The sequence below is a fragment of the Lissotriton helveticus genome, chromosome 6 (assembly GCF_964261635.1).
Source record: "Lissotriton helveticus chromosome 6, aLisHel1.1, whole genome shotgun sequence".
Lineage (NCBI taxonomy): Eukaryota > Metazoa > Chordata > Amphibia > Caudata > Salamandridae > Lissotriton > Lissotriton helveticus.
Genome location: NC_136067.1, coordinates 478,981,822 through 479,008,673, shown reverse-complemented (window position 1 = coordinate 479,008,673; position 26,852 = coordinate 478,981,822).

The window sequence follows — 26,852 nt, the reverse complement described above, 5'->3', positions numbered from 1 at the left end:
GCCTGTCCACGGACACAGAAGAGGTCTGGCCTTTGTTCAAGAGTGAAGTGGACATGACTCACTTCATTGGTAGGCTTGCACATGTATTATCTCCTCTGTACTCTTCAACAAGCCTAAATTTCATCTGCAACCCTGAGTAGGCCTCACCTCAAACAAACCTCTGGATAGGCCACACCTTATCGTCATCCTGAATCAATCATTTAAAATGTTAGGGGCAGATTTATGATGGCCGTGTGCCTCTTTTGCACCACTGTGCGTCACTTTTGTGACGCAGCGGCGGTGCAAAATATTTGCTATGTTGCGACACATTTACAACTTGATGCATCTAGGCAGATGTGTCATGCTGTAAAGTCCTGTGCCGCATGAAACCGATGCAGCAGTGATGCAAAAGATGCACCATGTTGCAAGACAGGCCTCACTTCATCTCCAACAAGATACCGTCAGTTTAAACTGTAAACATTTAGGACTGTGTAGGGGGCATGGAGAAGCTGAATCTTCTGTAAATGTCAAAATTGTTGTATACAGTGCTCAACTTCTGTGTACTCTTTGATATGCTAGACTCCATCTGCACAATGAGATACTTAAGCAAAGGAAACACAGGTGATGTGATTGTGAAATGAGGAAAAGAAATTCCAAATTTTTCAATTACATCACCTGTGTTTCCTAACTTTACGAATCACATTGTGCAGATGAGGTTTAGGCCTGTCCACGGACACAGAAGAGGTCTGGCCTTTGTTCAAGAGTGAAGTGGACATGACTCACTTCATTGGTAGGCCTGCACTTGTATTATCTCCTCTGTACTCTTCAACAAGCCTAAATTTCATCTGCAACCCTGAGTAGGCCTCACCTCAAACAAACCTCTGGATAGGCCACACCTTATCGTCATCCTGAATCAATCATTTAAAATGTTAGGGACAGATTTATGATAGCCGTGTGCCTCTTTTGCGGCACTGTGCGTCACTTTTGTGACGCAGCGGCGGTGCAAAAGATTTGCTATGTTGCGACATATTTACAACTTGATGCATCTAGGCAGATGTGTCATGCTGTAAAGTCCTGTGCCACATGAAACCGATGCAGCAGTGATGCAAAAGATGCACCATGTTGCAAGACAGGCCTCACTTCATCTCCAACAAGATACCGTCAGTTTAAACTGTAAACATTTAGGACTGTGTAGGGGGCATGGAGAAGCTGAATCTTCTGTAAATGTCAAAATTGTTGTATAAAGTGCTCAACTTCTGTGTACTCTTTGATATGCTAGACTCCATCTGTACAATGAGATACCTAAGCAAAGGAAACACAGGTGATGTGATTGTGAAATGAGGAAAAGAAATTCCACATTTTTCAATTACATCACCTGTATTTCCTAACTTTACGAGTCACATTGTGCAGATGAGGTTTAGGCCTGTCCACGGACACAGAAGAGGTCTGGCCTTTGTTCAAGAGTGAAGTGGACATGACTCACTTCATTGGTAGGCCTGAACATGTATTATCTCCTCTGTACTCTTCAACAAGCCTAAATTTCATCTGCAACCCTGAGTAGGCCTCACGTCAAACAAACCTCTGGATAGGCCACGCCTTATCGTCATCCTGAATCAGTCATTTAAAATGTTAGGGACAGATTTATGATACCCGTGTGCCTCTTTTGCGCCACTGTGCGTCACTTTTGTGACGCAGCGGCGGTGCAAAAGATTTGCTATGTTGCAACATATTTACAACTTGATGCATCTAGGCAGATGTGTCATGCTCTAAAGTCCTGTGCCACATGAAACCGATGCAGCAGTGATGCAAAACATGCACCATGTTGCAAGACAGGCCTCACTTCATCTCCAACAAGATACCGTCAGTTTAAAATGTAAACATTTAGGACTGTGTAGGGGGCATGGAGAAGCTGAATCTTCTGTAAATGTCAAAATTGTTGTATACAGTGCTCAACTTCTGTGTACTCTTTGATATGCTAGACTCCATCTGCACTATGAGATACCTAAGCAAAGGAAACACAGGTGATGTGATTGTGAAATGAGGAAAAGAAATTCCACATTTTTCAATTACATCACCTGTGTTTCCTAACTTTATGAATCACATTGTGCAGATGAGGTTTAGGCCTGTCCACGGACACAGAAGAGGTCTGGCCTTTGTTCAAGAGTAAAGTGGACATGACTCACTTCATTGGTAGGCCTGCACATGTATTATCTCCTCTGTACTCTTCAACACGCCTAAATTTCATCTGCAACCCTGAGTAGGCCTCACCTCAAACAAACCTTTGGATAGGCCACACCTTATCGGCATCCTGAATCAATCATTTAAAATGTTAGGGACAGATTTATGATAGCCGTGCGCCTCTTTTGCGCCGCTGTACGTCACTTTTGCGACGCAGCGGCGGTGCAAAAGATTTGCTATGTTGCGACATATTTACAACTTGATGCATCTAGGCAGATGTGTCATGCTGTAAAGTCCTGTGCCACATGAAACCTGCGTCAGATTTCATGTGAGCGTTTTGTTGTAGGGTGGCCAGTCATTTGCATGAAAGCCCTGTAAAACTAACACAGTAAAATTAAGAAGATTTCACTGAGTCACATTTATGGCATTGCTGAATCAAATCCTTACGCCTGTTTGAAACAGGCATAAGGAGTGATGCACCATGCAATGTGTGGCTTGCCCCTGTGCATTGCAGTAGACATGTCGCGCTTACGACGTGATTCGTGCAATGCGCCGTTTTTGTGAGACCTGTTTTTGCTCAATGGTGCTCTGCATTGTAAATGCGGCACATCATGGGTGGCAGAGCAGTGGCGCACGTTAACTGGTGCATCCCTGGGGATGCGCCAGTTAACATAAATCTGCTCCTTTAAATTTAAGTATTAGCAGGGGACACAGTGTTGGTGAGGCTTATCCAAGGTTAAGAAGAGATGAGTCCTGTTCACTGAAAAATTGGACATAGGCCTCACCTCCTCAGCATCGCTGGACATGGTTAAATAATATCTGCAAAATGTTACTCTTGTTAAACAATTTTACAATTATAGTCTCTGAGATTTGTCTCTTACTCTGCAACATCTCATTGTTGTTCTCTTTCTTTAAAGATAATGACAACATCAAGCATGAGTGATAATGAGCAATCTGTTGATCTCGATATTATCATTGAAATTGTGATTGAAACATCAGTGGAAGTAGATCCCTTGGATGATTTAAATCCTGAGGATGATGAAGAACATGATGAGGATGCCGATTTGTCAGAATTGTATGACATAGGGTGGGAAGCTGACCTGCTTGAGCCTATGGAACTATAAACATTTATTTTTAAAAGTTACTGGAAATGAAAAGTAAACATGTAAACCGTTTCATTTAAAATTAAACACAACTTCAAAAACAGCTTGTGTGTAGTGTCTTTAATAAAATAGTCAAATATGCTCATAAAATTAGTTCAGATTCACATATAAAAGAGCACAGGTCAAATATAGAAGCATTCCATTTCTTTGCTACTATTTGTGACTACTAAATTTGCCAATGCACTAAAAATTATTGTACGTAAAATTGACAAGTAGTGTGTTAAATTTTTGACGACTGTTATTGATTTACTGTTTGGTAATAGTGGTTAATAACATTTTTTATTATATTTTACCACAGATTCAACTGCAGATCATTTCAAAAGTACATAATGCCATCTAAAGAACGAAACCGAAAGGCTACAAAACGTCAAAGACAGCAGATTACTAAATGCTTGCAGCAGTCCTCTACAATAAAAACTCGTCAAGTCACCAAGAAAGCTGCGGGTAAGACTACGAAATCATTCCTAAGAAACATTTGTAGAAAAAAAAGTAGTACTACAGAAAATGTTTTAGTCCAGAAAAAGAGAACCAATTTAAACGGAAAGGAAAGGCCAATCAAAAATGTTACTGCTAGAGCAGGAGATAACTCTGTGCATGGTAGTAGAAGGAAAAATCAGTTTAGGGACATTCGTAGACGAATGTTCCGCAACAGGATAATTGGCAATTTGTTAAAAAATATTAAGAAAGGTCAACAGAAAGTGTTTTTTATAAGAGTTGATAGAGAAGAACTGGAGAAAGAGATCACAATGGAGGAAGTAGAAAACGCATTAGCAGACTTAGCTAACGGGAAGGCGGCTGGGCCCGACAAGATCCCATTAGAGCTGTATAAACTGTTGGGCAAACAGATACTACCTTACTTACTAGATCTGTTTCTAGGGGTACAATATCACTCAGATACACCGGATTCATGGAAGCACACAAACATAGCAATATTTCCGAAAAAAGGTAAACCCTCTCATCTCCCCTCCTCATATAGACCAATTTCACTCATAAACTCAGACTCAAAGCTTTACTCAAAGATACTCGCAAATCGTCTAAGGGGAGTGATCAAACATCTCGTATCCCCGTGGCAACATGGCTTTATTCCAGGGAGGGGAACAACTGATCATACTCGAAGAGTCATTGCCTTATTTGACATCATGGGCGCCACGGGGGGAGAGATGTCAATGGTCCTATTAGATGCTGAAAAAGCGTTTGACCGTGTGTCTTGGCGGTTTTTATGGGAAATTTTGAAATTTAACAACTTTGGTCCTGGCTTTATTAAAGCCTTGAAAGCCTTATATATTAATCCTAAGGCTAAATTATCAATTGAGGGTTTTGAGTCAGAGTATGTCGAGGTACAAAGAGGTACTAGGCAGGGTTGCCCGTGCTCCCCGATATTATTTGCCTTAGTAATCAATCCCTTAATCTTAAAGCTTCTTAATTCTCCCCAAATCCAACCAGTGAATGTGGGTCCATACTCTACTAAAATATTGGCTTATGCCGACGATATTGCTGTCCTTACAACCAAACCAGCAGATGCAATAGCTGAAATAGAACAATTAACTCAAAATTTTGGACTTCATTCTGGTTATTCACTTAATAGAGATAAAACCATGGTAATATGTACAAATAATATCACATATGACAGTCCCTATAAAGTGAAAAACGCAATATATCTTGGGGTGAATATCTCTCCGGAAATAAAAGTAATTAATCAGCTCAACTACGATCCATTGCTTAATTCAATAAAAACAGACTTAAAGAGGGTAGACAATCTACACCTCACAATAATAGGTAGGGCTAACTATATTAAAATGAGTATATTTCCTCGTATACTCTATCTATTCCGAGCTATCCCATTGATGGCCGATTACACCATTATAAAAATCCTGGATTCAACAATCTCTAAATTCATTTGGAATTACGGTAAGATAAGGAGAGCATTACCAGCTTTAACTCTTCCCCCGAATAGAGGCGGTCTAGGAATCCCGAATTTGACATTCTATCTTTGGGCTACACTACTTCAACAAATGGGCTTGCTTTTCAAATTAAAACCTCTCAATTCACCTATCACAAACACCTACATCCCCTCTATTTTTGAACTGGGACTAGGAGACAAATGCCGAGGATTACTGTTGAAACAGCTTGAAGCATCTTATTATAAGAAAACAAAGTTTAAAGTAATCGAAGATGTATGGAAGGTGTGGAAACTTGCTTCTAAACAGTTAGGTATACCTAAAATAACAAGGTATATCTCTCTCTGGCATAGTGAGGTTATATCATCATCCCTAAAAGATACTGTCTCTAGGAGATGGGAAAATTCAGGCATATACACACTTGGCCATTTTTTTGGACAGAACGTTGCTCCATCCTTTGAGAGATTTCAGCAGAGATTTGATATACCAACTACAGATTACTTAAAATACTTTCAAGTTTATACCAACATTCGTAACTCTAAAGCCATCATCAACCTAGATAGTTTTAACTTTTTTTCTGTTATAGGGAAACTAGACACCAAAATAGGTACTCTATATAACTTATTCTCTCACTCCTCTAAGGATGATTTAGAAAGTGTTGAGAGGTCCTGGGCACAAAAACTTGGTAATTCTGATGTAGATATTAATAAAAGTATAACTCTTTACACAACTTTATTTTTAGCACCTAACCTTAAAGCACAATACTTTAAAACCATTTACAACCTTTATTTTACTCCGGCTAAACTGTTCACATGGGGTATGCGATTAGATGACAGATGCCCCAGATGTAGACAGGGACAAGCTAATTTGATTCATATGTTTTCCGAATGTCCGAAATTAAATAACTTACAGACAATGATCGAAGGATTCTGGATTCAAGTTTTTGGACGGAACCTCAGATCCTCCACCACTTTATATCTTTTGGGCCACGATGAATCTTTAGGCCATAGCGTAGAGGAACAGAGAATTGTATTTCTGGGTACTGCCGTTTTCCGCATTCTTCTAGCGGCATGTTGGAAAGATTCTAATGTTCCCACTTTTCAGATGTGGCTCGGCCGATTTCTTGCCACCTACAAGCAGGAGATGGCTATATATCGCACAAGGGGTAGGAAAACAAGAGCTAGGGGTACTCAGATTTGGGCCCCAATTTCGAACTGGTATCACAATGTAAGATCCTCCACCTGATATGATAAGGGCTGACAAGGAACTACATGCTAAGAAAATGGAAAAAATGTATTATTTATAATTGACCCCTCTTTTCATTTTCCTCCGTCTCTTCTGTTACCTTCTTTCTTTTTATTCTCTTCCGTTTTCCCTTTTTATTTTATTTATTTATTTTTTTTTTATTTTACTTTCTTTTTCCTTTTTTCTGTATTTTTTTCGTTAAAATTTTACGGATGTTGTATTGTATTATTAAGAATTTATTCTCTACTGTACAAAATACGTTTTTGTTTGACTACTACAGATCATGCTCAATAAAAAAAAAAAATAAAAAAAAAAAGAAAGTGTTTTTTATAAGAGAAAAAAAAAGTTGAGAAAATTATTGATCAGGCATTTGAAATTAAGGGAAAGTTATTTATTTTGATAATCAATAGAATTAGGAAGCTAAACAAGGCAATTTATGATTTCAAAAGAAATAGTAGATGGAAGAGAACAGTTAATCGTAGTAATTTTTGTGAAGTTTTTTCAGGAGAATGGATGCATAGTTCAAGTTGTGAGGCATTTTTAATGAGGAGAGTGATTTCCAGGAAAATTATTTGGTGCATGCAGTTGACACCAGTGGTCGAACTTATGAGGTGAAAGATGGTTGTCCAGTTGAAAAAGAAAAACTTGTGACAACAGAGGCAGAAAAGGTGTTAGGTAATGAGGTTTTAGGAAGACGTCCTAAGGGACCAGTGTATACCTGGAAGTGTAGTAGTATTTGCAGTGTGCGACAGGATTCCATCAATTTGCTTTGTGATTTTGTACGGACATTTAATAAGAAAACTTTAACACAGAAAATGAAGTTGTTGCAAGAATTAGATCCTTGCAGAGTGAGAGAAGTGACTGGTTTGCATGGTCATTCACTGGCTTGTCTTTCCAGGAGAGTATGCCAGAGTGTTTTTCATCATTTCAGGATGCTAGCAGTGCATCATAATTAAGTGAGGAAATTAGTAAGAATGTTGTATTATGCTAAGAGTCCAGCAATTATGCTTAAACAATTATGCACTGCTCTTTTGCATGGTTCTGAAGTAGATGTGAAGAATATTTGTGAAGAAATTGAGTTTTGTTACTTTGCAAGTAAAGAGGAGATTATTGAAATTGACCCAGAAGAAGAAGGTAATGTGGAAGATAGTGTACAGGTTTCCAGTACAGATAATTTTCAGAAAGAAATTGCCACGTTTCAGGTGAAATCAAGTGAGAGGCCTAATTTTACTTGTGTGTGTTGTCGACGCACTTATTATAAGAATCAGACTAAGTTAGTGGATTTATATGCGAAAAGTGAAAGTGAAAATAATAGTGAATGGAAGGATTTTGCAACATACTTGATGTTAGAAAATTGTTTTGATTTGGGATTGGATCAACGTGTGTGTACTTATTGTTGTAACAAATTAAATCAAAACCGGATGCCTGCTAGAGCGGTTCATAATAATCTGGAATTGGTTGAGATTCCTTCTGAATTGAAGGATTTAAATACTTATGAATCTATTTTGATTCAAAGTATCCATCCCTTTCAGGCTATTGTACGAATGGAGCCAAAGACAGGGAAATTGCCTCCATCAGATTTACAGAGAGGATTAAAGGGAAGAGTTGTTTATTTGCCTCTAGATTTGAAGAAAAACATTAATACAATTGGAGTAGAGAAAGTGGAAGAGGAACCTCTGGTTATCTTAGTTAATGGGGTTCCGACAAAGAGTAAGAAAATCTGGCAAGATTTAGTGGATGTTAGGAAAGTCAAAAAGGCAACATTGTATTTGAAGAAAAACAATAAGTACTACAAGAATGTATATGTTGCAGAAGAGGAAGTAAGTGAAGAAGAGGATAGCGATTTGTGTGCTGGTCAAATTGAGAAAGTAGAAGCCTCTAAAAATGAAGAAATATATGAACATTATAGTGTTCATCCTTTGCATTCCAAGGAAGTCATGGGGAATGCTATTGAGTTGTTTCAAATGAAACAAGCCAAAGGAAGTCCCATTAGTGTTTGGGAGGAAAGTTTGGAAGCTCGGCGTTTCCCACAGCTATTTCCAACAGGTCAAGGAGGAAGATATGATGAGCGACCTGATGAAATTATTGCTTCTGAATACCGGACTTTACGATTGTATGCAGAAGATCCTAGGTTTCGTCAATGCATTCCCTATTTGTTTCATCTACTGTTTGAAAGCGATCTGTCTGGACTGTCATATGCAGTGAACCACATCTTGAAAAGTGGTGTACAGATGCAAAATATCTCGGCAAGTGACTTTATGGATAAAGTCAATGTGCAAGACAGTATTTTGGATTCTCACCTGATTAATCTCATGGCGTGTCAGCGTGGTACTAATGAGTACTGGTACCGTCGTCATGGTGATTTAAAATGTATGCTGAGGAACTTAGGAACTCCCACATGGTTCCTCACTCTCAGCTGTGCCGAGTATGGCTGGGAAGATTTACTTGAATTTCTACGAGAGGCAAATGGAAACATTGAAAATATGAATTCAAGACACCCGGAGAACTGTGCTCCTTGGATCCAGTGAATGTATGCAGGTACTTCAATCATAGATTTGAAGCTATGATGTCTTTCATCATGAACAAGAAAAATCCACCTCTTGGAGAGGTGTTGGATTTCTTCTGGAGAAAGGAGTACCAAGCAAGAGGTGCTCCTCATATACATATGCTGCTGTGGATCAAAGATGCACCCAATTTTGGAACAGATCCAGATGACTTAGTGATGAGTTTCATAGAACAGTATTCTACATGTGCTGTTCCAAAGGCAAAGGAAGACAAAAGCCTAAGAGAACAAGTTTTACGCTTCCAAAGCCATCGTTGTGGAAAGTACTGTCGTCGTAAATTCAGAAACAAGGACAAGTTCTACACAAAATGTCGTTTCGCCTTTCCACGACAGGTGATTTCTAAAGGAAGAGTGAACAGTTTGATGTCTTCACTGCGACATAATGTGATGAAGAAATCACCCAAAAATACGTACAATTTGAAAAGGAACGAAGAGTCCAAGTACATCAACGACTACAACCCAGTGATTTTGTCCATGTGGAATGCTAACATGGATATACAGTTTGTGGCTGATAACTGTATGGGCTGTGGCTCGGTATGTGATATCTTACATCACCAAAAAAGAAAAGACAGAATTGAAGGATATGTGGGAGGACATTTCCCATGAAAAGAGCCTCAGTAAGAAGTTGTACAGTTTCAGTCTGAAGATGTTGTCGCATCGAGAAATCGGAGCTTACGAATGTTCTGACCGGTTGTCTTCAGCAAGTCTCTATGCCAAATCCAGGAGTATCATTTGGGCGAGTCTTGGTCTTGCTGCAACGCGTAATCGAGTTCTGAAACCTGTACGGGAAATTGAGTATTTGGCGGAGAAGGAGCCAAACAGTACAGATATTTTGAAGACCAACATGTTGGATACATATTATCCAAATAGAAGCAGTCACCTCGAGAATGTTTGTCTGTATTAAGTTCTACAAAATTACATATTCAAGAGGAACATCAAAGAAGATATTGATAAAGGAGTGTATGCTGTAATTGGAAGTGAGGGATGTCTGGTCAAGCAAAGAAAATGCCACTTGGTAAACCATCCAAAATTGAGTGGCGAATCTCCTGAAAGAAAAGAGTTTTTCTATTTAGCACTTTTGCAACTTTTCAAGCCTTGGCGTGCAGAAGAGGAACTGCTTGGAGATTTCCTCTGTTACGAAGACTCTTTCAATGCCGCCAAGGAGACCATAGAATGTCCTGTTTTTCCCAAATATCTAGATATGTTGAATGCGGAAATCGAGCAGGAAGCAACGATTGCAGCCGAGATTGCTAGAGACAGTTCTCAGGACAGTCAGAGTTCTGTTTCATTGAGTCAGGATCCACTAGGAGGACCAGTTATCGAAAATGAAGCTGCCACTGCCATGATTGAAGTGGAAAGAGCCATGGCACATGCTCAGGAGGATGCGGTTAACTTAGAAGACTTGGAAAGACAACTCAACGTTGAGCAGAGGAAAATATATGACGAAGTTACCAACCAAATAGATCATGGATTAAGTCATGAGAAGAAAGAGTGCTCATGTACATCGTTGAAGCCTGTCCGACTGTACGTGAGTGGAGAAGCGGGAACTGGAAAAAGTTTCCTCATTAAAGCAATTTCATGTTTTTTGCAGAAAAGGACTGAGTCATCGCTGTCTTGTGTTGTCACCGCTCCAACTGGACTGGCAGCACATAACATTAAAGGTATTACTTTGCATCGTCTACTGATGCTGCCAGTGGAGCATGATAACAAATTACAATACCACAAGTTATCTGGAGATGCTTGTTATGAAGTTTCAAGAGTCTTGAGGAAAATGAAACTTCTTATCATTGACGAAGTAAGCATGGTTTCCAATGTCATGCTTGCCTTTGTGCATTTGAGAATGCAAGAAGTTCTCAAAACAGAGTATGATGTGGTATTTGGTGGCAAACACATCATTGTTTTCGGTGATCTTCTGCAGCTGACACCAGTGAAAGGACAACCTGTGTTCAAAATGCTCACGCATGAAGATACCAGGAAGTGCCTAGGGAGCATTGGCAACGTCAATATATGGTTAAACTTCAATTATGCTGAACTGTGTGAAAATATGCGTCAAGCGAAGGATGAAGATTATAAGAATATTCTACAAGATGTTAGAATCGGAAAAGTGACCGAGCATGGGAAAGAAGCTTTACATGCACGATTACTATCAAATTTGTATCCAGAAGAAGACGTTGTGCCTGAGAATATTTTTCAGAAAATTACTGAGAAGAAATCTGGAATATGTTTGATGCCAACTCTTGCAGAATGTGCCATCTTCAACAACAAAATGTTGCATTTAGAAAACCAAGAGATTGTGAAACTGGAAGCTATTGACAGAGTAGAGCATATGGGAGCAACAATTATTTTGTCTGAGAATTTGAAATCAAAATTGGATTCATTAGAGAAGACTATATCTAAAACTGCAGGTTTTGAAAAGACTCTGAATGTGTGCTTAAATTGCCGTATCATTTTAAGAAGGAATTTACATGTTGAAAGAGGTCTGGTAAATGGATCAATGGGTAATGTTGTTGATTTTGAGAAATACAGAAATAGAGATGGAATTGAATTTTTAAAAATTAAATTTGATGGCATTGAGGAAGTACAGCTAATTGGTCGTTGCTCTGCTAGGTTTTTGCTTGTAAAAGACTTATATGTTCGCCGTAAGCAGTTTCCTGTTTGCTTGGCATATGCGGTGACAATCCATAAATCGCAAGGTTTAAGTGTATTGACAGTGCATTGGTGAATATTGGCAGTTCTGTGTTCAAGGAGGGTATGGCATATGTGGCATTGTCACGAGTCAGAACTTTATCGGGATTGTACTTGATTGAGTGTGATGTCACAAACATTTGTGCGGATCTAGATTGTGTTAAGGAATACAATAGGTTAAGAAGAGAGCATGCGCCACATTTGCCTCAATATCCTTTGTTTGAGAAACGTGTGGTAGGCCGGAAACGAAGAAATGTGACCAATAGTAGAGAGGTTGTAGCAAAAAGACGAAAAGTCGATGAACCAGAAATTATAAGCAGAAAGAAAAAGGATTTTGTTGAAGATGTTGTTGGTTTTCAATTTGAAAACAGTTCTGGTGTCAACTGCTATGCTAATGTAGTGGTTAATGTTTTGTTTTCTCTAGAAAATTTAAAAGAAGAGATTGTGGTCAATTCGGATCAAAGATTTTGCAGTTTGTTGAATTCTGTGTTAGAGAAATGTAGCACTGATAGAACAAAAATAGAAAGTGTGTCTGAAATTCGAAATCTGTTAGACAAATGTTCAGGTCAAACGCAATTCTCTCAAAATATTCAGCAAGATTGTCAGGAGTTTTTAATGTATATGCTTGATGTATTGCAAGATGAAGGTGTAGATGTAGATCACCTGTTTGGCCTTTCTTATCAATGGCAGCATGACTGCGAGAACTGTAGGGTATCAAGTACTACTAGTGTAGAGTCAGAAAAATGTATATATTTAACTTTGCCAGACAGTAAATCAGTGTCCTTTAATAAGCTAGTAAAAGCAGCCGATCACAACATGGAGTGTAGCCAATGTAAGTCTGAAATGTTGTCCACATTATTTATACGAACATATGGCCAGTATGTCATTTTAATGTTCCAACGATGTAGGCCTGATGGAACAAAATTGACAACTTTAATTAAAAATTTTGTGGCTTCGCAGTTGTCAATATCAGGAAGGACTTTTGTAACTGCAGCAATTATATATCATGACGGTCCTTCAACAACATCAGGACATTACACCGCTTATTTGAAGTCTAGAAACGGCTGGTCATTCTGCAATGATTCTGTTTTAACTTTCAAAAAAAATTTGCCTTTTGACCTTAAAAATTCTTACCTGGTGTTTTTACAACCAACATTTTAGGGAAAGAATCTCGGGATTTGCTCTGAGGAATTTCAAGAGGTTCTAATGGCTCCTACACTATTTGGCCTTGAGGATAAGTGTAGTACAGAGTCAAAAGTTATTTTTCAGTTTTAAGTAGTTCCTGATAAAAAGAAGGTTTTCTTACAGAAAATGGTGGGCACGGATTAGTTAAAGGACAACAGAGTATTTCCCAAAGCAAACGGTTTTCTTACCCTAACACTTGACGTCATGGAAAAATAACTGCACTTTGAATGAGCTCAGAAAAACTGTTTCTTTTAATAAGCTAATTCAAGCAGCCAATCAAAACATGGAGAAAAGGTAATCGAAGTCTGCAATGCTGTCGACATATTTTGAACAAACTTTTGGTTATAAAGTCATTTGAAAATTTCAACTATATAAACCTGATGAAAATAAGTTTTCAACTTTAATTTCAAATGTTGTGGCTACACAGTCGTTGATTTTAGAAAAAAAATTCTAACTGCAGCTATTATATGACATGATGGTCCTTTGACAACATCCACTTATTACACATCTTATTAAAAATATTCTTACTTTCTGTTTTCAGAAGAAAGAATTTAGGGTAGGTAACTGGCCTATAATGATTCTAGGGGTTGATATAATTTTATGTACTGTTTTAAATTGCTTTGTGATTAAAAGTGATGTAGAGAATTAAATAATTGTAGTAGTCATAGAGGTAGTGTAAGTCTGCTTCAAAGTAAGCAGTATCAGTGTCATAGGAAATGTGGAACATGAGTGAGCAAGAAGGGTGAGATATTACTAGTACAGGATTGTGAAAGTGATCTTGAACGTTTTCTTTCTGAAAGTTGCGGAAAAAGAAAATGACGGGATTTGCTTAGAAGAATTCCAAGAGTTATAAATTGCTCTTACACGATTTGGCCTTGTGGAAAAGTGTGGTAGAGAGCGAGAAGTCATTTATTGTATGTAACATATTTGTCAAAACGATGGAGCTTTTCTTTCAGAAAGTGGCGGGCTGAAAATAATAACAGCACAACAGAGTGTAAGCTGTTCATAGGATATCCTTCGACGTCATGGAAAGTAAGTTAATTTTAAGGAGTTCTGATTTTTGATTGGTTATGTTATATGGGTTTTTTAAACACAATCATTTTGATTGTGTTTTTTTTCCCCGCTGTTATATGATGAATACCTTTAAGTCACTGTTTTTAGTGAAATTTGATGTATTCTGAGAACAGCAAAAATAAACCATTTAACATGTATAATTAATTCTGTACTTTTTGTATTTATGATATACATTTAGAACTGTGTAGGAGGCATGGAGAAGCTGAGGCTTCTGTAAGTGTCAAAGTTGTTGCATGCAGTGCTCACCTTCTGCGTAGTCTTTCATATGATAGACTAGATCTGCACAATGAGATACCTAAGCAAAGGAAACACAGGTGATGTGATTGTGGAATGAGCAAAAAAAATTGCACGTTTTTCAATTACATTACCTGTATTTCCTAACATTACGCATCACATTCTGTAGATGAGGTTTAGGCCTGTTCCAGGAGACAGAGGAGGTCTGACGTTTGTTCAAGAGTGCAGTGGACATGACTCACTTCATTGGTAGGCCTGCACATGTATTATCTCCTCTGTACTCTTCAACAAGCCTAAATTTCATCTGCAACCCTGAGTAGGACTCACCTGAAACAAATCTGTGGATAGGCCACACCTTATCAGCATCTAGAAACAATCATTTAAAATGTTAAGGGCAGATTTATGATGGCCGTGCGCCTCTTTTGCGCCGCTGTTCCGTCACTTTTGTGACGCAGCAGCAGTGTAAAAGATGCACCATGTTGCAAGATAGGCCTCACTTCATCTCCAACAAGATACAGTCAGTTTAAAATGTATATAATTAGGACTGTGTAGGGGGCATGGAGAAGCTGAGGATCAGTAAGTGTCAAAGTTGTTGCATGCAGTGCTGAACTTCTGCGTACTCTTTCATATGCTGGACTACATCTGCACAATGAGATACCTAAGCAAAAGAAACACAAGTGATGTGATTGTGAAATGAGCAAAAGAAATTGCACGTTTTTCAATTACATCACCTGTGTTTCCTAACATTACGAATCACAATGTGCAGATCAGTTTTAGGCCTGTCCAGGGAGACAGAGGAGGTCTGGCCTTTGTTAAAGAGTGCAGTGGACATGACTCACTTCATTGGTAGGCATGCACATGTATTATCTCCTCTATACTCTTCAACAAGTCTAAATTTCATCTGTAACCCTGAGTAGGCCTCACCTCAAACAAACCCCTGGATAGGCCACACCTTATCGGCATCCTGAATCAATCATTTAAAATGTTAGGGGCAGATTTATGATGGCCGTGCGCCTCTTTTGTGCCGCTGTTGCATCACTTATGTGATGCAGCAGTGATGCAAAAGATGCACCATGTTGCAAGATAGGCCTCACTTCATCTGCAACAAGATACTGTTAGTTTAAAATGTATATATTTAGGACTGTGTAGGGGGCATGGAGAAGCAGAGGCTTCTGTAAGTGTCAAAGTTGTTGAAAAACTGTTTGTCCTTCAATCTTTTCCCTTGTCTTTTCTAATTTTTAAATACATGTTTTAATATTTTTCAAATTTTTGTTCTTTCTTTCACAGATTGAAAGTATAAAAATAACAAGTAACTAAGTTAACGACAATTATAAGGTAAATGTTTTGTACTCTTTTCATTACATTTCTATCACATTTAACTTGTATTAGTTCCACTGCTTCATTTCTTTAACCCTCAGTTTCCTGCCTTTGCTACTTCCCTCATTCCTTTCTCTATTACTTACTTACTCTACTCCTTCCACTCCTTTTCTCAGTCCCTCTGTTCTCATAGTTCCTCACTCCTGTTCACTCACTCCGTCTCTATTACTCTCACTGTCTCTGACTGATCACTCTTTCGCTACTAGTTCATTATGCTTTCTCCCTGTAGTTCAAGCACACTAAGGGGCATATTATCAACACAGGCAATAAAATTATCGCTGCTTTTATCGGCAGAAAACTGCAGCAAAAGCGGCTTTAGCGGCAGATGTCTGCCGATAAAAGCAGCGATTATCGGCAGAAAACTGCCGCAAAAGCGGCTTTAGCGGCAGTTTTCTGCCGCAAAAGCGGCTTTAGCTGCAGATTTCTGCCGATAAAAGCAGCGATAATTTTATCACCTATGTTGATAATATGCCCCTATGTTATTTACATTTCTCTGCTGTTTCAATCATTCATTTTCTGTTACTTCTTCTTTTCTGCTTTCTGTTTTTTCTCTCTGTTATTCCACATGTTTTAATCTTATTTTGAACATTCACTCACATTCTCTAAGAAACTCTTGTTTATTATTCTTCTACTCTCCTTTTTTTCTTTCACTTCCTTATCAATTTTGTTTTTCACAATTATACCCTCTTCCATCTTTTCTTCGGTAAATAGATCTATTAAACAGTATCTCTGTGTTACTCCCTATAGCTGTCTTTCTTTTAACATTACTCTCTGTTTCCTTCCCTTATACTTACTCTTCTTTTTTTGAAATTTTTTTTTGTTTCGCTTCCGGTTTGCGTACCGGCGAGCGAACCGGGAAGCGAACCAAAAGAAATTAGGTTGCCAGAGTGCTAAACATTCTAGCAATTTTTTTATAAAGGGGAGGTAGTTCTGAAAAGAACTTTTTTCATTATTATTTTTGTTGTTTTATATTTTTTTATTATTTTTCTGAACATTTTTTTACTTTTTTTGTATTTTTTGAACAGTTTTATATTTTTTTGTTTTTTTGGGGGGGGAACGAAAACGATTCATTGTAAAGGGCTCAACAGGAGCAACAAAAAAAAAAGAATTTATTCTCTGGGGCGTTTCGGACAATCATGATCATCAATTGCTAAGTTGATTAAATTGATGCTACTTTCTCCGTAGCAAATCAACTGACCGCAACGCACGCACACTTGTTTGATTGTCCCGAACCTCATCTGTATATTTGGGACCATGTCCCTCGCCTCTGGTCCCGTCACTTCCTCTACATTTGATCTTTGGGCCACAGGAGGGGGGTTGTCCTGCAGGTCACGTAGCTGCGCAGCACTGTAGTTGATAGGGTGCCACCTCTCCATATGGCGATGCATTGTATAATTGCCATAACTGTATTTTTTATTTGTCCCTCTGGACAGATCTTTCTTGCATATAAGGCAAGTTACATACCGGGCATTCACTTTTTTTTGGCCCCGGGGATATTTAAAAAATTGCCAAATGAAACTCTCTTTGACACGGGACGTCCTAGGCTCTTCTTGCAAAAACTGCCTCCTCTCTTGCTCCTCTTCCTCTTCTTCCTCTTCTTCCTCCTCTTGATTGAGGATTACCTGAGGAGGTGGTCCTCTCTTCCTAGGAGGTGGTGGTGGTGGTGGGGGTGCACCAGCTGAAGCTACAACACTTGCCATTGCTAAGTGATGAAAAAAGGTCTTCCTCTCACAAAGATGAAAGTCAGGGTGAGGAAACAAGGAGGGGTTTTCATCCTTTGGGAAAAAAAATTGTTCTGAACCAATGAAAAGTGTTATTTTTAGGTCACATGACCTAGCCTTACATCATTAGGAAACCAAAAGTGAAATGAACCAATGAAAAGTGTTATTAACAAGTCACATGACCTGTTATGCTTATGTTACGCGCTCCGCGCCGCGTCCCGGATCGCTTCCGGGAAGCTGCGCTTCGCGCCTCGCTTCGCATACTGGAGCACTTCCGGGTGCGCTAACGCGACGCGTCATATGACGCATTACGCGACAACGCGATACGTCGCGGTTACGCGACGCATCACCATGTTGTTTTCTAACGCGGCAGTTGCGCAAACGGAACATTTACCGGTTCGCGGACCCGGTCGCGGCAGCAAATTGAGCTAACGGGAAGCTACCCGGTTCGCGGACCGGGAGCGAAACAAAAAAATAATATTTAAAAAAAATACATAAAAAAATTGTATTAAAAACATATAAAATATATTTTTCGATTTAAAGAAGAATACATTTTAAAGCTTTTGATATTTACTATTAAAAAACCCTTGAAATTCACTGAAAAAACCATAGGTTATAGACCATATATAGTTAGGAATTAGCATTTACAAAACCTTGAAAATTCACTGAAAAAACCATAGGTTATAGACCATATATAGTTAGGAATTAGCATTTACAAAACCTTATTTTACTCACACAAAACCATTGAAATTCCATATATAGTTAGTCGCACTAACTATATATCGCGCACCCGCAATCCACTGCTGATCATGTCACATATTACATCATTCATGACATGGTCAGTGACATCACTGATGACATCACTGATGACATCTCAAATGACATCACTGATGACATCACTGATGACATCTCAAATGACATCACTGATGACATCTCTGATGACAACATCCAGTGACTGTATGTTTCTGTAAAGTTAAAATATGTCTTACATATTGAAGAATGAGTGGATTTATAAGTGTCTGGATGAAGGATTTAGTAGGTGCATGACTGACTGTATGAGTGAGTGATTAAATGTGTCTCACTGAGTGCATGGGTTAGTGACTAAACTGTCTTAATTTGTGCATCATTATATCTGTTGTTCTGTAAACTGCTGCATGTGTTGATCAGTAGCTATATGAGTAACTATATGGGTTATTGATTGGTTGCCCATGTATTTGTATGGGAGACTGAGTGTGTGTGTGGGTGTCTGGGAGGTGTATGACTCTGTGCATAGATGTGTGAGCAGTTGATTCACTAGATGTATGGGTTCAAAAGTGCATGTGGAAACAGCTGTATGGGCGGTATGAGTGTATTGGGGAGTGAATGGATATCTCAGTGCTACATGTCAAAGTAAGTACATATGTAAAACACAGTACATGTGAGAGTTGACATATATAAATAACTGTGCATAAGAGCCAGTGAATGTGTGAGTGGCTGTATGGATCATTGTGAACTTGTATCCGGGATTGTATAAGAGAGTAAATATGTGTTAGTATGTGTTTGAATAAGTAAGGTGTGTATAACTGTATAGTTGAGAAAATGGAGGTGTGATTGATTCTTTGCATGACTGACTAGGTGTGTGTGTAACTTCATGGATGAGTGACAGTCTGTGAGTGTCTGTTTACACTGAGTTTATCTAAGGTTATATTAGAGTCTGAAGAGGCTCATCGTATTATCACATGAATGATGTCATCAGTGATGTGATCAGTAATGTCAAATGAGATGTCATCAGTGATGTCATCAGTGATGTCATTTGAGATGTCAACAGTGATGTCATCAGTGATGTCATTTGAGATGTCATCAGTGATGTCATCAGTGATGTCACTGACCATGTCATGAATGATGTAATATGTGACATGATCAGCAGTGGATTGCGGGTGCGCGATATATAGTTAGTGCAACTAACTATATATGGAATTTCAATGGTTTTGTGTGAGTAAAATAAGGTTTTGTAAATGCTAATTCCTAACTATATATGGTCTATAACCTATGGTTTTTTCAGTGAATATATATATATTACCTACTGGCGGTCGCCAGTAGGTATATATAGTTAGGATTTTTTCTCTATGGGTTTTTTGAAAATTCTATGTCTAATAACTTTGGCGTTTGTGGACGGAATTGGCTGAAATTTTCAGGAAAATGGCACATTTTGTTTCTGAGCAGCCCTTGAAAATTTGGGGGGGGGTTTGTCCAGTGGAGGCCGAGAAAAAAGGGGGGTCCCAAAACGTGTTTTTAACATTGAGTTTTCCATAGGGCGGTTGGCCTCACTTTTAGCCCGAACGGCTGAATGGATTTGCACGAAACTTGGCAAAATTGTAGGGACTGGTAGCCCGATGTGCCTTTTGTAGGTCTCAATATATGTGCTCCAGTGGATTTTGAGAAATTAACGTTTAAAAAAAGATATATATCTGTAACAGCGGACCGGGCAGCGCACTGGTTCGCGGACTTTTCGCGCAACGGAGCTTTGTGAAGCGAAGCTGATTGGTTCTCCGGCGTCTGTCAACATTCCAAACAGTCCGTAGCGGCCGCCATCTTGTCTCTCGGTAGGATCGAGAGACAAGAGGAGGTCAAAACAAAGGGGGAAATAACTATAAGGGGGCATAGTAGATCCTCGCTGACCCCCTAGGTTTGATGTGGAGGTTTTAAAAGGGCCCCGCGGGGCAAAAAAAAATAATAATAATAATAATTGAACGGCTGAATGGATTTGCACGAAACTTGGCAAAATATTAGGGACTGGTAGCCCGATGTGCCTTTGCTAGGTCTCAATATATGTGCTCCAGTGGATTTTGAGAAATTAACGTTCAAAAAAAGATATATATCTGTAACAGCGCTCCGCTTCGCGTAACGGAGGTTTGCGAAGCTGATTGGTCATTCTGTCACTGGGCTATAGTTGGGCTACATCTGGCTGATATTTGGGCTACATTTGTTTTTTTGTGTGTCTGGCGGCCATCTTTGGGCTACATTGGGCTACATTGGGCTTCATTGGGCTACATTCGGCTAATTAGCAAATAGCTCATCGCAAACTAGGAATGGTAAAGAATCGCTATTTATTCCTTAAAGTTCGCTATTTAGGAAATGCAAATAACTTTGATGATACATATGGCGGTTCATCTCTAACAAGATAAGAAGCATAGGGATACATTTATGATGACTGGCGCATCACCAGGGATGTGTTAGTCATTTTGTGCCGCTGTTCCGTCACCTATGGTGTGCTGCATTTACAATGCGGCGCATCATGGGGCAAAAACAGCACAGATGCGTGATGTATCTGTGCCGTAAAGGTGGCGCATTGCTGGAATTGTATCGCAAGTGTGATGAAGCTCCAGCAAGGGTCGGGGGTGCCCCTGTCGCAGGGTTTCTGTTCTCACACAGAACTGTGGACAGAGGATTGGAACCTCGGCGAATGCATTGCTGGAGTTGTATCGCAAGTGTGATGAAGCTCCAGCAAGGGTCGGGGGTGCCCCTGTCGCAGGGTTTCTGTTCTCACACAGAACTGTGGACAGAGGATTGGAACCTCGGCGAATTAGGGTGTCCCAAAACTCACGTTAGTAATCAAAAACTCCTTAGCAAGCTAGGTACAGTGTCACATTGGATATAACAAACTCTCAATGTTTAGACAATCCAGAATATGAACTTATAGTACCTCAGGATACGTGGAACTCATGAACAGTCGGTCGTTATAGATTTCTTAGAAACCAGAACATGGAGTTAAGAAGAACAGATGTGTATTTGAAATGTTTATTTACTAATGCCGTCTTCTCAGGCGTAGTACCTTAGATAATAAAAGTACACATATTATCAGTAGCAAAATTACCAGCATAGTTACTAGTACATAAAAAGTGAATGGTGATAGTATGTTAACATGCTGTAAATGAATAAGAGTTAGCAACACTTATAAGCAGCCGCGGGCCGTGGAGGGAGTTACGGTGAGGCAGGGAGGCGGGGAGGGGGAGAAGCAGGGTGGAGAATACAAGTACACATATTATCAGTAGCAAAATTACCAGCATAGTTACTAGTACATAAAAAGCGAATGGTGACAGTATGTTAACATGCTGTAAATGAATAAGAGTTAGCAACACTTATAAGCAGCCGCGGGCCGTGGAGGGAGTTACGGTGGGGCAGGGAGGCGGGGAGGGGGAGGGGCAAGGTAGAGAGGGCTCCACCCTGCTTCTCCCCCTCCCCGCCTCCCTGCCCCATCGTAACTCCCTCCACGGCCCGCGGCTGCTTATATCTCACCCTCCCTAATACACATATTATATTATTTGCTAAGAAGGTCTCTTTGTGTTGGTTTAGGGCGTGCCCATACTTTAGTGTCTTAGATTTGAAGGAATCACATCAGCATACACCAGCTCTCTCTTCATGTGAACCGCATCAACTGTTGTGTATGTGTGTTCGGCAAAGCAATATAAAACCCGCCTCATGCCCAGAATTGGCAGAAGTTGCACTTATGTTATGAGTATGAAGTCGTGGAGATCAGACCTCATAACAATTCTGTATCGTGTTGTTCTTGAAACTTTAGCACTCGCTGTACAGATATAGTTTAACAAGTAAAGCAGATAGTAGACCAATAACATATTATTCTCATGTAAACCACGATGAACTACTAGGTGGAAAGCTAAAGCAACAACTAAGTGTCGTGTGCAGAAGTTGCAAAAAAGGAAAAATGGCGTTTAAACCGGTAATGAGCCCATGCTAACTTAACACGGTGTAAAGATATCCAGGACCTAGATGACACCTCCTCATGATCCGGAAACGAACTGAATAAGATAATAGAAGTGCCATCTCATGAGAGCAGATTGCAAGTTTATATGTGGACGGTCCGCAAGGTAAAGCATTAAAAACTAGGAAAATTTAATGCTAAAGAAAAATAAAACAGCCAAGTACTTTATCGAGTCTTAAGCCAATAGGCAAGGTAAATAATAAAAACTTGACAAATAAGTCAATGAATTGTCAATGAAATGCTAGTACTCAGCATATCAAACATGAAAAAGGTCTATGACATAACTGTGTATGCAAAATAAGCTGCAACAGCCTCCAATAGGAAGTCACCGTCTTCATCCGAAAACAGTTCAGCCATCCAATTTAAAAGCGGAAAAGAACATACGTGCTCTCCCAGCACCGGATCCTCTATCACCATCAGAGGACAGCTCGGTGGGTTTTCAAGAAAGCTCTGTTCCAAGAAAGACTGTGCTGCCGCCAGTAAATTCCAGGGACCAAGTAGTCCATGCATCAATGCCACAGCCATAATCCTTTCGCCAGGACAAACCAACTCGTGAGTAATGATAGGAGTCATCAGCTGATTAAAGTCGACGTCAGGAGAAACCGGTCCGCAGAGACACAAATCAATGGCCCAATCGAAATCACAGGTCAGGCAGTGAAATACAGGCTGGACACAGGTGAAGTAGGAGAACCGAAAAGATAATCCATATGCCGTGCTTAATATCGCCAACGGCATTGTGCCATAATATTCTAGCATGCGATTGCGGAACAGTGTCAGCAGCTGCAGGGTCGGAGGTTGCATAGGAGGGACATCCATATTTAAAAATGTAAAAAAGCACAAGAGCGTCCGCTGGTAATGCAAGTAAAAATGCCAATCTACGAACCAGAGTGCAGAAAATACAATGAAAGGAAGCAGGGATGACTCCAAAGATTTTCTCAAATGAAGTCACGAGACCACTGGTAACAACTTTAAAAAAGTGTGCCAGGGACTTTGTGGAGGATGCGTTAAAGATAGTCGGAAACATGTTGCTGAAATTGAAAGGCAAATCTTAATTGAAAAGGGTGTGCACCTCTGTATGGGTGTTCGCTATGTGAAGTACGAAAGTTTCACGGGCCGAACTCAAGGCCACCTCTCTCTGAGACAAAAGAGCTCTTATTCTTGCCATGCCGTTGAAACGTGTCCCAAGGTTGGTATTTGTGGCCAGATTGAAAACTCCCTATGTTCATGTGTGGGAGGAAATAGAACATTTCTGCAGCAAATAACCCGTTCACTTACTGTTACGATAAAAGGAATACTTTTAATTAACTCAGAACAATCTTCATTATTGAGCATCAAATAACTACCATTTTCCAACAACTTGAACGTGGGGATGATAGCAGGAACTGGCGTGCCTTGCAACACGCAAGCCATATTTGGTCGGTGTTTGTTGCATGAACCGTGTAACTGTATGTGCCTACACATTAGTGAATGATCTGGCGTCTCAGTGCATTCCTCTCCATTCAGATAAACTTCTTGATCATCTTTGAAACATCTGTATGTGTATGGAAGCGACCAGACCTCATGAAGAAAAGCACTACCTAAAGGTTCATAACGACCTATTGGTATATATTTCATACAATTTGAAAACTTATATAAAGCAAAAGGCAGCGTTATTAAACCGTGGATAAGGCATGTTGCCAAAAAACCCGCAATCCTCTGCTGATGATGTCACTGAGCATGTCATGAATGATGTAATATGTGACATCATCAGCAGTGGATTACGGGTAATGGTATCTCTAGTTTACTCCCTTATAGCTGTGTTTCTTTTAACATAAGTGTCTGTTTCCTTCCCTTATACTTACTGTTTTTGGTTCGCTTCCGGTTCGCGTACCAGCGAGCGAACTAGGAAGCGAACTAAGAGAAATAGAGGTTGGCACAATTCCAAATATTGTACCAATTTTTTAATAACGGGGAGGTAGTTCTGAAAAGAACTTTTTTTTTTATTTTTCTGAACATTTTTTTACTGTTTTTGAATTTTTCGGAACAGTTTTATATTTTTTTGGGTTTTTCTTGGAGGGGGCAATGAAAACGATTCATTGTAAAGGGCTCAACAGGAGCAACAAAACAAAAAAAAGAAGTATTTATTATTTTGGGCGTTTCGGACAAACTTGCATATGATAGTCAATAGCTCTGTTGATCAGAGTGATGCTTTTTTCTCCGTAGGAAATGAATCCATCGCAAAATGCGCAGATGTGTTTTACATCACCAAATCTCATTTGTATATTTGGCACCATCTCCCTGCCCTCTGGTCCCGTTACTTCCGGTACAACAGATCTTCTGGCCATAATAGGGAGATTATCTAGGTCGTTCCGAAACTGTGCAGCACTGTAGTTGTTAGGATGCCACCTAGTCATATGGCGATGCATTGTGTAGTTTCCGAAACTGTATTTTTTGTCGGTCCCTCTGGACAGTCTATCTTGACATATAAGGCAAGTTACGTATCTTGCATTTACTTTTTTCTGACCTTTGGGAATTTTAAAAAATTGCCAAATGAAGTTTTCTTTCCGGTGAGACGTCCTGGGCTGCTCAGGCAAAAACTGCCTCTCTTCGTGCTCGTCCTCCTGTTCCTCTTCTTCTTCTTCTTGTTGAATTAGAACTTGAGCAGGTGGTCCACTCTTCCTTGGATGTGGTGGAGGTGGTGGGGAAGCACCAGCTGAAGCTACTAAAGAAGCCATTGCTCAGTGATCACAAAGGGTCTTTCTCTCACAATGATGAAAGTCAGAGTGAGGAAAGAAGGAGGGATTTTCATCATTTGGGAAAAACAAGAGTTCTCAACCAATCAAAAGTGTTCATTTTAGATTATATGACCTAGTCTTACATCATTAGGAAACCAAAAGTGAAATGAACCAATGAAAAGTGTTATTACCAAGTCACATGACTTGCTGTGTTTACGTTAAGCGCTTTGCAGGGCCTCCCGGTTTGCTTCCAGAAACCTGCGCTTTGCGACTCGCTTCGCGTACCAGTTCGCTAACGTAGCACGTCATATGACGTATCACGCGACAACGTGAAACGTCATGCGGACGGGAGGCGTCACGATGTTGTTTTCTAACGCGGCACTTGCGGTAAAGAAACGTTTACCGGCTCGCGGTCTATTTCGCGGCATCAAGGTCAGCTAACGGGAAGCTTCCCGATTCGCGAAGCGGGAACGAAGAAAAAAAAATATTTAAAAAAAAAATTATTCATAAACATATAAAATATATTTTTGGATTTAAAGAAGAATACATTTTACAGCTACAGATATTAGCTGTTAAAAAACCAATGAAATTCACAGAAAAAACCATAGGTTATAGACCATATATAGTTAGGAATTAGCATTTACAAAACCTTGAAAATTCACTGAAAAAACCATAGGTTATAGACCATATATAGTTAGGAATTAGCATTTAGAAAACCTTATTTTACTCACACAAAACCATTGAAATTCCATATATAGTTAGTTGCACTAACTATATATCGCGCACCCGCAATCCACTGCTGATGATGTCACATATTACATCATTCATGACATGGTCAGTGACATCACTGATGACATCACTGATGACATCTCAAATGACATCACTGATGACATCACTGATGACGTCTCATTTGGCATCATTCTTGTGCTAATACGATAAACTTCTTCAGACTCTAATATAACCTTAGATACACTCAGTGTATACAGACACTCACACACTGCCACTCATCCATGGAGTTACTCACACACCCAGTCAGTCATGCAAAGAAACAATCTCACCTCCATTTCTTCAACTATACAGTTATACACACCTTACTTATTGAAACATATACTAACACATATTTACTCTCTTATACAATCCCTGATACAAGTTCACAATGATCGATACAACCACTCACTCAGTGGCTCTCATGCACAGTTATTTATATATGCCAACTCTCACATGTACTGTGTTTTACATATGTACTTACTATGACATGTAGCATTGAGATATCCATTCACTCATCAATACACTCATGCACACAGTCAACTGCCCATGTAGCTGTTTCCACATGCACTCTTGAACTCATACACCTAGTGAATAAACTGCTCACACATCTATGCACAGAGTCACACACCTTCCAGCCACCCCCACACAAACTCAATCTCCCATAGAAATACTTGGGCAACCAATTAATAACACATATAGCCTCTCGTATAGCTAATGATCAACACATGCAGCAGTTTACATCACAACAGACATAATGATGCACAAATTAAGACAGTTTAGTCACTAACCCGTGCATTCAGTAAGACGCATTTAATCACTCACTCATACAGTCAATCACGCACCTACTAAAACCTTCATTCAGACACTTATACATCCACTCATTCTTCAATATGTAAAACATATTTAAACTTTACAGAAACACATAATCACTGGATGTTGTCATCAGTGATGTCATCAGTGATGTCACTGACCATGTCATGAATGATGTAATATGTGACATCATCAGCAGTGGATTGCGGGTGCGCGATATATAGTTAGTGCATCTAACTATATATGGAATTTCAATGGTTTTGTGTGAGTAAAATAAGGTTTTCTAAATGCTAATTCCTAACTATATATGGTCTATAACCTATGGTTTTTTCAGTGAATTTTCAAGGTTTTGTAAATGCTAATTCCTAACTATATATGGTCTATAACCTATGGTTTTTTCTGTGAATATATATATATATATATATATATATATATATATATATATATATATATATATATATATATATATATATATATATATATATATATATATATATAT